Here is a 16,224-nt window from a genome sequence, read left to right on the forward strand (position 1 = left end):
CTGCAGTAGGTTAAGTGTATTATATATACCTTGTAATATTAATATGACATTTACAAAATACTTAGTATATTTAGTATATTAAATCAACGTTCGAGTCGCGGGAACTTAACCTTATCATGCTAAAATGTGTCTTCCAGGGTTTGGTGTAGCGCCCACAAATCGTGTTCCCAAGTCATTCCTTCTCGAGTGTAAAACTTTACTAGTTCTTCACACTTCCTCATGGATTGTTTCCTGATCTTTACCCTAAATCTTTTTGACCACACTGCTGCTAAGACCAGAGCTGCTTTATCCTTGATTCTTGGAGTCTTAAAGACTGTTCGTCAAGTAAACACATTCACGCAGCCAGTATCTCAGTCATGAAACAGATTCTTACCATGACTCCAGACTTACCCTGCATCATCACTGCCCTTCTCCCTGAAGGTAATACTGGCCTCAGCAACACTGTAGGTGAATTTCTTACTTGCTTCCTTTGAATTTTGGTAAAATTCAATACTTGCTGCCGTATGTATTCTTTCATGGCTTCTTTTGAACAACACTTCGAGATTCGTCCACATTAGCCTTTACTGCAGCAAGTATTCCACTTTGTGTACGTACCGTAAATTCTTTATCTCTTCTACTGTTGATGTACATTAGAGTTTATTCCAATTTCTAGTCATTAAAAAATATATCTTAACATACATTTCTATGATACGTATCTTTTGGTGCACATAGGCACACATTTTTGTTTGTTACGAAACCAGGAGTGGAATTGCCGCATCGGAAAATAGACAAGCTTCAATGTTAGCAGGGGCTGACAGAGGGCTTTGGGTCTCTGACTTGCTGATATCTGCCTTTTAAGCCGACATGACTTTCTACACATGGCTTTTGCCTTCACCCCACAGGTTTTGAATTTTGTATTTTTACTCTCAGTTCAAAATATTTTCTCTCTGTGGTTTCTCATATGAGGGTATTAATTTTTAAACAGTTGGGGATTTTCTTATCTTTTTATTTATTTATTTATTTATTTATTTTTACTGATTCCGGCTTAATTCCCTACTGTGTATTTCTCAGTTCTAAAATTTCTACTGGATTGTTTTTTATTTCTACTTACTTGCCCAAATTCTGCACATGGATATGTAATTTTTTTTAAAGATTTTATTTATTTATTTGAGAGAGAGAGAATGAGAGATAGAGAGCATGAGAGGGAAGAGGGTCAGAGGGAGAAGCAGACTCCCTGCTGAGCAGGGAGCCCGATGCGGGACTCGATCCCGGGACTCCAGGATCATGACCTGAGCCGAAGGCAGTCGCTTAACCAACTGAGCCACCCAGGCGCCCTGGATATGTAATTTTTTTGAACAAAATAATCACAGTTACTTTTAAATTCCATGTCTTTATTAATGCCGTGTGTAGATTTCCTATATGTTGAATTCTTCGATTTGGTCGTTTTTTTTCTCATGACTTTTGGTCACTATTTGGTCAAGCTTCTTAGAGCTGATTACTTTTTTATTAAGAGCCATATGTTATGTATGGAGAAGTATAAGGATAATTTGAGGTTTGGGATGATCTTGTCATCCTTCAGAGAGGATTTAGTGTTGCTTCTTAATGGGCAGTTAGGCCAGGGGCAGGTAATTGTAATTCAGTCATGGTCCAAGGTATCTGCAGTCTGGGCTTCATTCCTTTTCAAAGAGTGGGTCTCTTTCCACTTCACCCTTTCTCTTACGGCAGAGCTCTTCAAAATCCCACCTGAACTTTGGGGATATTTTATGGGGATATTCCATTCCTGCTCATTGGAAGCCAAACTCCAGATCTCTCCCCTGAACCTCTCAGCTCTGTGCGACCACCAGTAGCTAGCTCTCTGTACCTCCGGCTTCAGTCACTGTGTTCTCCCAACTTGTCAGCTTCTCTGTTGTACATTCAAATGCCTCCAAAGGAAAAACAACACCAAGTCTGGATACTGACTGTGGGCTTTCCTTACCTTTTGGGTTTTTAGCACAAGTTCTTGCTGCCATAGTAGTTCTCCAGTGTCTTCCTATAGATGTTTTGTTTTCTTTCTCACAACTACTCTTTTTGTTCTCAGAGGGAGAGCATGAGAAAAGTCTGTACTTTTGGAAGCTAAACCTCTCTTCAGTTTGGATTTCTTGGTTTAATGTGTGAAAACATTAATAGAAGAGTTCTGTGTCCTACTGGAAATATCCATCCAGTGCATCACTGACCCTTTACTCTGTTGGTCCGTCCATGTTTCTCTGTACACTTCTTGAGAATGTTGTGGGATGGCTTGTCAGCTGCCTTGTTATTGTACCTCAGTCTATACACTTCTGTGATTTAAAAAAAAGAAATGAAAGTATTTTGTTAAAGCTTACTCTGAGTAAACTTTAATACTCACTGGAACTATGCACATCTCAGGAAATTATTACATATTACAATTGCCCTTTGAAATTTTAACAGTTTTTCACAGTTCTTATCTTTGTAAAACACGTTGTAAATGGAATAACCACAATAGGAATGGTCTTCTATTTTTCCTTTTAGGAAAGATGAAAACTAAAGAAGAGTTTTTTGTGTTTTTTTTTTAATTCAAATTAGTTAACATACAGTGAAAACTAAAGAGATTTCTTTTTTTTTTTTAAGATTTTATTTATTTATTTGACAGAGAGAGACACAGCGAGAGAGGAAACACAAGCAGGGGGAGTGGCAGAGGGAAAGCGGGCTTCCTGCGGAGCAGGGAGCCCGATGTGGGGCTCTATCCCAGGACCTGAACTGAACGCAGACGCTTAAGGACTGAGCCACCCAGGCGCCCCTAAAGAAGAGATTTCAAAACAAAAGCATATAGGGTATCTCCTGCAGATAACCATTTAGAAGGAAATGAAGCCCCATCACAATCGGGAGATCCCAGGAGATCACAAGTGCTCACATTCCCCAGACCTGTCTCCTAATGCAGCAGAATCTCTTAAATAAAGCTTATTTTATACCAGGTTTGATGTACTCTTACTATCAGAAGCCTGTATTATATATATTTATATATATATATATATATTTTTTTTTTTCCCCATCACTGTGAGACCACCAGAAAGTGCTTCTCTCCAGAGGAGTTTATAAGACAGTCATAGCTAAAGCTGTAATGGAAGATAAGAAGTGACACTGTCTTCATCTCTTTCATTAGTGAAGAGGTGCTTATTTAACACTTTCTGTCAAGGTAAATGCCTTTTTAAAAATGTTCCCCTAGCAAATTGGCCCTTGTGGCCTATGTTGCCGTTGTCGTGGTTTAAACACTGGCACAGCTGGTGCCTTCGCTCTGCTGTTTGTGCACATTTTGGCCACTTTGAGAGCACCCCAGCCATTCAGAAGTGGATGGGTAACTTGGCAGAGTCTCATAGATTTTGGTAATCTGGCCTTTCTTGGCTAGCCTACCCTGTCGAAATCCCTGTGTTGGCTAGTCCCTTTTCACAAATTAATGCCACAGAAATAATAACTCACAAATGAACTAATAACTCTTCATTACTTTGGTGTCTCAAGTACCTACCTGCATTGTCAGTCACTAACAATTTTTTAGGCATAGCCAAACACTAACTTCCTCTTCATTATTTTGATGTAACAGTATTAGTAGAATGTCCTTCATTTGTTTTATGGAATTAGAGCTAGTTGGTCAAATATTGAGGAACTAGGTATTTAGGAACATCTGTCTAAAACATCTGTTTTATAGTGTGGTCATAAGTATTGGTGATAATTGGGTTTTCTTTTCCCTCTCAGTCAAATGGGATAATTGGGTCTTCTTTTCCCTGTAGGCAGCTTATTTCTTATTTTTGAAATAGTGAAATGAGTAAGTTAATGCTCTTTATTAATATACTCATAACTTTTAGAGGTGGTATTTAATTGTGTGAGAAAATATTTCTTAGGAAGAGGAATGTAAAAACTTTTTACTGCAAAATTTATTATTTCTACAGTGAAGTCCATTATTTCTATGTAAACTGGGAAAAGAACTATTTCATTTATTCATGATAGATACTTAGACCATAGACCTTCTTGGGGTAGGGAATGGAATGTGTCATACAAACTGAAACTTAAATTCAGCTGATATTTAAAAAAATTCATACTCCATACAAACATTCATGATAAAAATTCTCAACAAAGTGGGTTTAGAGGAAACATACCTCAACACAATAAAGGCCATATATGGAAAACCCACAGCTAACATCATACTCAATGGTGAAAAACTGAGAGCCTTCCCCTAAGGTCAGGAACAAGACAAGGATGTCCACTCTCACCACTTTTATTCAACATAGCAATCATGCAGTAAAAAGAAATAAAAATCATCCAAACTGGTAAGGAAGAAGTCAAACTTTCAGCATTTCCAGGTCACATAATACTACATATAGAAAACCCTAAAGACTCCACCAAGAAACTGCTCGAACTCATAAGTGAATCCAGTAAGCTCTCAGGATACAAAATCAGTATACAGAAATCTGTTGCATTTTTGTACACTAATAATAAAGCAGCAGAAAGAGAAATTAAGGAATCAATCCCATTTACAATTGCACCAAAAATAATTAAAATACCTAGGAATAAACTTAACCAAAGAGGTGAAAGACCTGTATTCTGAAAACTATAAAACACTGATGAAATAAATTGAAGATGACACAAAGAAATGGAAAGACATTCCATGCTCATGGATTGGAAGAACAAGTACTACTAAAATGTCTATACTACCCAAAGCAATCTACACATTTAATTCAATCCCTATCAAAATACCAACAGCATTTTTCACAGAACTAGAACAAACAATCCTAAAATGTGTATGGAACCACAAGAGACCCTGAATAGCCAAAGCAATCATGAAAAAGAAAAATGAAACTGGAAGCCTCACAATTCCAGACTTCAAGTTATATTACAAAGCTGTAGTAATCAAAACAGTATGGTACTGCGCGCCTGGGTGGCTCAGTCGTTACGCGTCTGCCTTCGGCTCAGGTCATGATCCCAGGGTCCGGGGATCGAGTCCTACATCGGGCTCCCTGCTCAGTGGGAAGCCTGCTTCTCCCTCTCCCACGCTCCCTGCTTGTGTTCCCTCTCTCACTGTCTCTCTCTCTCTGTTAAAAAATAAATAAAAAATCTTTAAAAAAAAAACAAACAGTATGGTACTGGCACAAAAATAGACACATGAATCAATGGAACAGAATAAAAAGCCCAGAAATAAACTCACAATTATGTGATCGATTAATCTACAACAAAAGAGGCAAGGCTATGCAATGGGAAAAAGACAGTCTCTTCAACAAGCGATATTGGGAAAACTGGACCACTTTCTTACAGCATACACAAAAATAAACTCAAAAGGATTTAAATATGAATGTGAGACTTGAAACCATAAAAATCCTAGAAGAAAACATAGGCAGTAACCTCTTTGACATCAGCCATAGTAACTTTTTTTTAGATATGTCTCCTGGGGCAAGGGAAACAAAAGCAAAAATAAACATTGGGACTTCATCAAGATAAAAAGCTTCTGCACAGCAAAGGAAACAGCCAACACAACTAAAAACCTGCTGAATGGAAGAAGATATTTGCAAATGACATATCTGATAAAGGGTTAGTATCCAAAATATATAAAGAACTTATACAACTCAAGGTACCTAGGTAGCTTGGTTGAGCATCCCGCTCTTGATTTTGACTCAGGTCATGATTTCGGGGTCATGAGATCAAGCCCCACGTCTGACTCCATGCTCAGTGGGGAGTCTACTTCTTTCCCTCTCCTTCTCCCTCTGCCTCTCTCCCCACTCACATGCGTGCACTCTCTCAAAGAAATCTTTAAAAAAATAAAAGAACTTATACAACTCAACACTAAACAACCAAACAATCCAATTAAAAAATGGGCAGAAGACATGAACATACAGTTCTCCAAAGAAGACCTACAGATGGCCAACAGACATATGAAAAGAGGCTCAACACCACTGATTGTCAGGGGATTGCAAATCAAAACTACAATGAGCACCTCCCCACCTGTCAGTATGGCTAAAATCAAAAACTCAAGAAACAAGTGTTGGCGAGGATGTGGAGAAAAAGGAACCCTCATGCACTGTTGATGGGAATGCAAACTGGTGCAGCCACTGGGAAAGACGGTATGGAGGTTCCTCAAAAAATTAAAAATAGGTTCTGTGCCTGCTGGTGGTGGCCACGTCACTGTCTGGCAGAGGTGGGAGTAGGCATCTGCAACCTTTGGGCTGGGATGAACTGCACTCTCGGCAGAGGCCGGAATGCTGAGCCAGAGCCAAGGGCAGTCCAGTGGTAGCACTTGGACTGACCTTCGCCGCTGCAGGATTTGCAGGCTGTTATGTTTAACTGCAAGCCATGAAACATAGGGAGCCTCAAGTAAAACAAGTTTTTCAAAGTCTACCCAAATCTGCTTTCAGTGGTGGCTATGACAGAGGGGTGGTTGGATCCAAAATGGCAAAATGAGGGGCAGTATTAGTACTAGGCGTAAGACCTACTGCGAGTAAAGGAAAAATAAGGAAATGCTCATCAATGAATTATGCTTTTAAATCACCCAGACAAGGGAGGATCTCCTTACATAGCAGCCAAAATCAGTGAAACTAAAGACTTACCAGAAGGTCAAGCTAAAAAATGAAGAAAATATGTGATGAATTTGAGGTTGTTGTTTATGTATATGTGTGCCAGCTTTTTATAATAAGATGCCTCAAAGCTACAAATAAATATATAAAGATCTACCCTACAGTCCAGGAATTACACTACTGGGTATATATCCAACGAATATGAGAATAATAATTTGAAGAGATATATGTACCCCTATTTTACTGCAGCACTATTTACAGTAGCTAATATATGGAAGCAGCCCAAGTGTCCATCAGTAGATGAATGGATAAAGAAGATGTATGTGTGTATATATGTGTGTGCACATATATATCCATGTATCCACATGTATCCATGTGTACACAATGGAATATTATTTAGCCATTAAAACGAACAAAATCTTGCCATCTGACCAACATGGAAGGATCTAGAGAATATTATGTTAAGCAGAATGAGCCATTCAGACAAAGACAAATACCATAGTATTTCACTCATAGGTAGAGTTTAAGAAAAGACAGAGAAAAAATAGACAAATAATAAAACAAAATTAACTACAGAGAACAAACTGATGGTTACTAGAGGGGAGGTCAGTGGGGGGAGGGGTGAAATAGGTGAAGGGGGATTAAGAATCTACTTATCTTGATGAACACTGAGTAATATATGGAACTGTTGAATCACTATATGTACACCTGAAAGTAATATAACACCATATGTTAACTACAGTGGAATTCAAAATAATAATAATAAAATTTAAGCATAAAAAATTTTTTTAAAATTTATACTCCAAATTACATATAGGTGAGATTTGGTGGAGAAAATAGTTGGTGAATTTTAAATTATTGCTATTGTTTATTAAGGTGATGTTAAGTGTTGGAAGTGTAAAAGAAAATCCTTAGAAATACAAATGCATTTGAGAAATTTATTGAGCACTATAGTATATGCTGTGATCCAACTTTTAATTTTGTAAAAAAAAGAAAAAGAAATAATAAGGCCCTTTTGGTTAAATTATTTGTACTCTACTCCAAACACATGGCTGATTGGTGAGCATTGCTATTAATAACAACGTACTCTCTTTGTTCTCAAATATATTTACTCGCACATTGTTAATATGAATTCACTTTGAATTATTTTTGGCAATGGTGATGGACTTGGGAAAGTCAACTATAATCTTACTATTTGCAATCTTGTGCATAGATTTAAAAGAATGGCAGTTCAATTAAGGTTTAGTTTGTCACTGTGAATAGAGTTAACTCATGTGCACATCAAATTATGACACTTTAACCAATGATGTAACTAACACAAAAATCCTAGCAATGTGCTTCAAATGAAAAGAAATATGCCTTCTGAGAATGTAAATTGCTGCCAATAAGGCTTGTCTCGACATGAGAGTTGTTTTTATACTCACACCACACTTAAAACTTAGCTTATATCCTAAGTTTTTCCATCTGTGACTTACCCGATTTTAGCATGCTGAAGGAGATAGAGCAGTACTAACCCCCAGCACCAAACTGTATATTAGATAAGGCTATTATTCCTTTAGGATGTTCAGAAATGAATTTGTATTGTAGTACACCAGTCTTCCTGAATCTTGAGTGAAATGAAGAATGGTGTGACTTGACTCCTACTGGCTTTAAAAAAAAGAGAGAGAGAGAGCAAGAGTGAAAGAGAAAAGGAGAGAGGAGTACTCTATGTAGTGCAAGAACTGGGGTTGTCTCCACCATGATGTACTAGTAGCTTGAAATAATTAAAATTTACAGTACAGAAGTGCTTTTTTTCCAAAACCGTATTCAGACCTTGAGTAAAATGACTCTGTAACAATCACACTTTTGGTTTCATAATATTTTCTTTCTTTCTCTTTAATGATTTTGGTCTCCTTTTCTAGCTTTGAAGGGGACCATCCTGCAAGCTAAATAATATGTACTTGAAAAGAAATCCTTCATTGACACTATTGTTGGGAAGGAGATGTTTAGTTTCTCCTCGCCTAGATGAACTACCGTATCAGTTTCTCTGGCCATGATTTTCAGTCTTCTCCAACTTCATTCATAAACATTCTTATATCCACAATGCTGGTGGCAATTTATAAAATTAAATGCAATTAACTTCTTTTATGGGAAAATATACAGTCTAAAGCAGAGAGGAAAATAATAATTCATAAATGATAAATTTTAAATGATTCTGTAAAGCCTGCAAAACTCATTCTCTCATTTTTGAAAGGCCATAGGAGTTAAGCTTTTGGAGTTATATGTGATAAATGAATACATTCAAACCAATACTTATATTCTCATACTTTTCCTTGATACATACACAACAAATACATTCACCTAATATGTTCACATTAAATTTTGAAATAATCAGTCTCATGAGGCCATAACAATGAAGTAGTGAAAAAAAAATAGCTATATTATATGCATTTTTTAATCTTCAGCATTTTTATGTGCACATTAATTTCTAGAGGTAAGGGTGGTAGACATAGGATTATCAGCTTCTACTTTGTCAAAGAACCAGAATCTGAGAGAGCTCCTTCGAGATATAGAAAAATAGAACTGTATGATTTGAGATTAGCCAATTGGATCCCAGATTTAGATCTTGTGCCTTTATAGAGGAAAAGGAAGATTGATGAAATAAGTCCAACAGGGAGATATTTTGCCTAAAATACAGGCTGTTGGAATCACACAAATATCTTTTAAAAGCTTGAAATGGCTTGTTGCAGTCCAGGAAGGATTAGCTGCTATAGGAATTGTCTTCCAACAGCAGACAATTAAAGAACTGGACAAAATCTATAAAACAGCTTCCTTCAGACATTGGATAACAGGCAGTTGAGCACTGTAATCTCTTACCAAAGGGAAACAGAAGAGGTGAGCCCCGAGATCACACCATCTCCAGTGCAGGAGAAGGACTCAAACATAGTCTACTTGTGTGTCTGAGCTGAAGACTCAGAAGAATAAAGTTCAGTGAAGTGGAAGTGTCTGGAATTTTGGGGGATCCTGGGGAGGAGGGTGCTACAGAGAGCGAAGGGGCAAGAGAAAGCTCTGGAGATTTCTAATGCAATCTTCTCAAATCTTTGGCTGAGTAAACATGGTCTAAAATATGACAAGGATGGGGAAAGAAAGCAGTAGGACTAGGAATAGTTTCCATCTACGAGTCAGAATGGAGAGACCTCATAAGTTATGGGGTAGTAGAGAGACCTCAGTAGTGGGGCCCTGTTAGTCTAAGGCTAAAAGGCGCTTCTGGAACTGCCGTTAGCAAAATTACAAGCAAACCTTGAATGGATCACATTTATTTATTTATTTATTTATTTATTTATTTATTTATTTATTTTAAAGATTTTATTTATTTATTTGACAGAGAGAGAGACAGTGAGAGAGGGAACACAAGCAGGGGGAGTGGGAGAGGGAGAAGCAGGCTTCCCGCTGAGCAGGGAGCCTGATGCGGGACTCAATCCCAGGACCCTGAGATCATGACCTGAGCTGAAGGCAGTCGTTTAACCAACTGAGCCACCCAGGAACCCCTGGGTCACATTTATTTAAACCAGTTTAGCTGTGATAGAAGAAGGTCCATCACTCTTTAAAAGAATGCATCAAGATTCAGCACCAACGATGTAAAATTCACAATGGCCAACATCTAGTCAAAAATTTCCATGCGTGTTTGGGAATGAGAGTAGGGAGCAGAAGCAGAAGGAAGGGATCCCCAAGGGGCACGAGGAAGCTTTCAGGGGAATGATGAATATATTTTTTATCTTGATTATGTTGGTGGTTTTGTGGGTATATGCATACGTCAGTACTTACCAAAGTATACAGTTTAAGCATACTCACTTTAATGTGCCAGTTATGCATCAATAAAGCTATTAAAAATTGCCAAGCATTCAAAGAAGCAAGAAAATACAACTTGTAACAAAAAGTCATGGCTATTACTTAATTAGCAGGCAAACATATTAAAAGGTATTACACACATGCTCAGTAATGCAGAAGAAAACATGATAAGAGAAAATAAAGATATAAAAAAGATCAAAATGGAAGTTTTATGGATTATATATATAATATCAGAAACGAAAAATACACTGGTTGAGAACAGCCTATATGCTGAGTAAAAAGATCAGTGAATTTAAGACATAGGAATAGAAACTATCCAAAATGAATTACACAGATGAAAAAAGCCTGAGAAAAATTTAACAGCACATCAGTGTCCTCTAGCACAGTATTAAATGATCTGATGTATATGTTAGAGTCCCCACAGAAGAGCAAGGAGGAGGAAATCACAAAAAATGCTTGAAGAAATTAAAAGTCTATAGGTACAGGAAGGTACTCCAAAGCAGAATAAAAACAGAAATCACACCAAGGTATATCGTAATTAAATTGCTGAAAATCAGTGATAAAAAAAAATCTTAAAAGCAGCCATAGAAATTAAACAGTTACGTACAGTGGAACAAAGATAATTACAACAGATTTCTCATCAGAAGCTATGCAACTGACAAGGCAGTGGAGTGATATCTTAAGAGTACTGAACAAAAAAATGTCAACATAGATGGCTATACCTAATGAAAATATCTTTCAAAACTGAAGGCAAAAACAACTCACTTCAAAAATGGGCAAGGCACTTTAACAGACATTTCTCCAAAGAAGATGTGCAAATTTGCCATAAGCATATGAAGAGATGACAAACATCACTAGTCATTAGGGAAATGCAAATCAAAGCCACAGTGAGATATCACCTGACACCCATCAGGAAGTTTTTGTTTTTATTTTTGTTTTTAAAGGGCAAAATAACAAGTATTGGTGGAGAAATTGGTACTCTTATGCAGTGCTGGTAGGGATAGAAAATGGTACAACCACTGTGGAAAACAGTCTCTGCCATAGATTTTTCTTTTCAGTTTTTGGGAACATTATTAAAAACATGAAAACCATTCTTAACTCATGAGCCATAAAAAATTGGGCCGCAGGGTGTGTTTGACCCACAAGCTGTCATTTACTGATCTTTGCCCCGAGAAACCACTGAGAAAATATAGAGATATTAGAGGTATTGCTAAATAATGGAGATAAAATGGAATCATAAAAAAATATATAGCTAATCCAAAAGGAGGCAGGAATAAAGGTAGAAAGGATAAAAGAATATATGTGACAATTAAAAAACAAATATAAAGATAATAAATTTAAACCCAGCTATACCAATAATTACACTAAATGTAAATGGTGTACATGCTCCAGTTAAAAGGCAGAAATTATCAGAAGGGTTGAAATAAGACTCAACTTTATGATGGCTGCAACAGAGCTATTTTAAATGTGAAGACCCAGACTGCTTATAAATTAAAGGAATGAAAAATATCTACCATGAAAATACAAATGCAAAGAAAGTTGCAGTTGTCATATTATTATCAAAGTAAACTTTAGAACAAGGATATTTTTACCAGGGGTTTTATACTAATAAATAAGTCAGTTCCACAAAGGACATAAAGATGTATGTACATAACCCTAAAGATGTACACACATAGAAACAGAGCTTCCTGATACCTGAAGTAAAGACCAATGAGGCTGAAAGGAGAATGACAAAGTCACAGTTATAGTTGGATATATCAGTACTCCTTTCTCAGTAATTAATGGAATATATAGACAGAAAATCAGCACAGTTGTTGAAGTTTTGAACAATACCATCAAACCAACCTGATCTAATTAACATTTATAGAACACACTATCTAAAAACAGCAGAACGATATTATTTTCAAATGTAGGCACATCCCCCAAGGAGAACTTACTCAGAGCAATGAACAGAAGCCTCAGACATTCAAGGGGACTGAAATTAAATGGAGCATGATTATAGTGGAATTAAACAAGACCTCAAAAACAGACCTATCTGGAAAAACTTTAAGTACTTGGAAATTACTAGCATATTTCTTAATAATTCATTGGTCAAAGAAGAAAGACAAAGTATATTTTTTTAATATTTTGAACTAAATGAAAATGGAAATACATAAAAATTTATGGGATGTAGCTAAAACAATGCTCAGAGGGAGGTCATTGGGAATTGGAACTCTCACACATTACTACAGAATGCAAAGTAGTACAGCCACTTTGGAAAACAGCTTAGCGGTTTCTTATAAAATTAAATATACACTTAAACTTTTACCCAGCAGTCCCACTTGTAGGTATGTATCCAAAGAAATGAAAGCATATATATACCCACACAAAGATTTGAGTGTAGATACTCACAGGATCTTTATTCTTACTAGCCCAAGCCTGGAAATCACCTAAATGCCTATCAGTGAATGAATGGATAAACAAGTTGTGGTTTATCCATAAAATGCAGTTTATGGTTTATCCCTGAAAACAAGCTTCTGATACTCACAAAATGGATGAATTTCAAAAACAATATGACAAGTGAAAGAAGCTAGCCTTGAAAGTCTACTGGCTTGAACTACCCAGGTCCACTTATACATTGATTTTTTTTTTTATAAATATAGTACAGTACTGTAAATATATTTTCTCTTCCTTATGATTCCCAAGTAACCTTTTCTCTAGCTTACTTTACTGTAAAAATAGTTATATAATACTTATATACAACATATGGCTAATTGACTGTTCATGTTATTTGTGAGGCTTCCAGTCAACAGTAGACTATTTTGTGGGGGAGTCAAAAGTTAAATGCAGATTTTCTACTGCACAGGGGCTCGGTTCCCCTAACCCTTGCGTTGTTCAGGGAAATTCTTGAAAAGGAACAACTGAGAGAGGTGGTGAAGAAATTAGGTGGGAAAGAGTTCATGTGAAGGTCTTGGTATCAAGAGAAGTTGTGGGATCTACTAGAGGGAGAAGAGGTGAGAGTATTGATCTAGGCAATGGAGTGAAGACGGAGCACGTGAGCCTTGTAGACCACTATAAAAACCGGGGACGTTAATCTGAAAGAGGCAGCCACTTGACGAAGTTCTAATGATTTGTATTTATTTTCTGCTAATTTAATTGATATATAATGATACCAGCGGTTTCAGTTTTATCTTTGTTAAGAGGTGATTTATTGTGTGTGTGTGTGTGCATGTGCATATGTGATGCTCTACCTCTTCTATTACCATTTGCTAGTTTATTTATTTATTATCCAGCAGCTTTATTGAGAAATAATTCACATACCATACAGTTTACCTATATGTAAAATGTACAGTCACTGGGTTTCAGTATGCTCACAGTTGGGTACCCACGGTCACAATCTTAATTGTAGAACATTTTTGTCTCCCCCAAAAGGAACCCTGTACTTACTAGTAGTTCCTACCTAGTCCCCACACAAGCCCCAAGCAACAACTGATTTCCTTTCTGTCTCTAGATTTACCTGTTCTGGACGGTTCATATAAATGGAATCCTGTAATATGTGGTCTTTGTGATTGGCTTCTTACACTTAGCACAATGTTTTCAAGGCTCATCCATGTGGTAGCAGGTGTCAGGACTTAATTCCTTTTTATTGCCGAACGATATTCCATTGTACAGACATACCACATTTCATCTCTTCACTCATTAGTTGGTGTTTATTTGGATTGTTTCCACTTTTGGGCCACTATGAATAATATGAACATTCCTGCACAAGTGTTTATGTGGACATATGTTTTCATTTTTCTTGGGTAGGTGGAATTGTTGGGTCATATGGCAACTTATTGGCTTATTTTAATTACTTGTGGGGATCTAACATTGGACCTTTTGTATTTTTATTTATTATGTATATCTCCAGGTGTAGTATATTTCATAAATATTTCTTACAATTTTTTCCAGTGGCTTTTGCTTTATTTTCTTCTTACTGTTTGTTAAAGTTTGAGTTTTTTAAAAATATATATACATTGTATTCAGTCATCTTGTTTCTGATGACAGAATCCATTTATTAGTCATCACAAATGGTTCCAACAGCATGCGGGGTTCTGTTTTCCTCTATTCTTCAGTAAAGTCAAAAAATGTTTTATTATTGATCCCTTCTCTATCTGGAGCTGATTTCTCATTTTCTTTGAAGGTGACTTTTGAGGTGAGGCAGGGTGGTGAAGGATTTTCAGGGAATTGGAAGTGGTGGTGAAGAGAAAGATCCCTAGAAGGAGCAAGCTGACAGTTGCCCTTTGTTGGCTTGCCGAAGGAGCTCTCGGCAAGATGGTAGAGAAAGTGGTGAAAGGGGAAGGTAGTCATTAGTAAAATGCCATTTTGTTCATTATAGCTTTAATGTTGCAGGGTTCACTTTTTAGGGCAAACTTCTGAAACCTGCCTGTCTTGTGATCCTTCCAAGGTCCACAGATTTCTGGAATTTACTTTTCTCTTACTGTCATCTTCTTTCTCCTTCTTTTAAAATAAAACTTATTACGCCAGGATTGTCAGAAATCGGGAGAAGCTCTGTGATTTCCAGTCATACTCATCACATTTAATCACAGCATCTTCCTGGTTTTCAGAAATAACTTTAAAATCAATTTAAAATGTCACTTGCTTTGGTGTACTCAGTATAGAAAGCGCGAAACGTGCAAAAGCCATGGATCTCTTCCTTCCAGTTTGATACTCTGGGTTGTGAGATTTGATTGCTTAGAAGTAAGTCTATAAAATTAGATGTTTGGCTATGGCAGAAAGTTGAGTATGTAAGAGACAGAAAGCGTGGTCTCCAGAGCTTGTGGGACTCTTCATGTTTTCAGTTTGGGTGGGCTGTAAGAATAATGAAGTTTCTAAGGTAAAATAAGGGCCATAGATTTTATTTGGGTCATTTTCCAAAATCCTAGTTTGTCTTTGATCTTACATGTTTGTACTATCATGCCACTAATAACTAAAACATTTATGATTATAGTTTTAAAAACCTTCTCCTGGGCTCTGGATTATTCCCCACTGCTTGGTAGCAGTGTAAGCTTCAGCACATTACTTATTCTTTTTTGGTTTGAGATTCCTCACCTATATAATAAGAAGTAAAACTATCTGTAGAATAGCTGTGAGGATTGAAAATAGGCATTTATATTTAGCACAATGCCGGGAATACATTTTAGCTGTCATTATTGCTTCCTGGTAGAGTCTATATTGTGCTAAATTTGCAAGTCAGCATTAGCATAATCCTTTAGCTATGATCTAAGGACATTGATTTTTATTTTCTGTGTCCTACATTTGATGAGGGTGGGATGGGGAATGGAAAAGGAGAAACAGTGATCCTCTAATAGTTAATGATGTCACGTGGTTCTCTGAGAAGAAAGGTTGTTGAACTAGTTCAGACCATATCCTTGAAACCGAATACAATTGGAAATGATGTTTGATTGGAAATAATACCTGTTTTCACTTGTCATTATGATAGAAATCAGACGTTTTCATAGTTAACAACGTAAAATGCAACATTGATACTTGGAGCTAAAGATCATTCAGGTAATCCACTACGAAGACTCCCCAAGATGGAAACAGTAGCTTACAGCGAGCGTTAGGTAAAATAAATAATGTGGAATAAAAGCAAGCACAGGGTAGCTTCTTCCATCTTTGTCACTCAATGGACAATAAAATCTCACTCCCATCACTTAAACAGACAAGAATCTGGAAGTTCCAAAGTTAATTTTAGATTTTAAATGATAAGTTTTGAAAAAAAATTAAATTGGTGTGTCCAAATGATTTTTATGTAGAATGCTGTTTTATGTCAGTGGGATATGCTCGTTGTTTTAATTTGGTGGTTCTGAGTGAGTTCAGTATCGCCATTGTTTCTATCCACTGT

At 36.7% G+C, this 16,224-nt stretch overlaps 1 protein-coding gene and 1 pseudogene across 2 annotated transcripts in view; both read left to right on the top strand.

Annotated features, from left to right (window-relative positions):
- Positions 1–16,224, top strand: part of WWC2 (WW and C2 domain containing 2) — a 198,998-nt gene that overhangs the window by 111,786 nt on the left and 70,988 nt on the right. The window lies entirely within an intron of this gene.
- Positions 6,250–6,586, top strand: LOC112834763 (mitochondrial import inner membrane translocase subunit TIM14 pseudogene; annotated as a pseudogene).

This window comes from Callorhinus ursinus, unplaced genomic scaffold, assembly GCF_003265705.2.
Source record: "Callorhinus ursinus isolate GAN/ISIS: 27379988/994484 unplaced genomic scaffold, GSC_fseal_2.0 scaffold17, whole genome shotgun sequence".
NCBI lineage: Eukaryota > Metazoa > Chordata > Mammalia > Carnivora > Otariidae > Callorhinus > Callorhinus ursinus.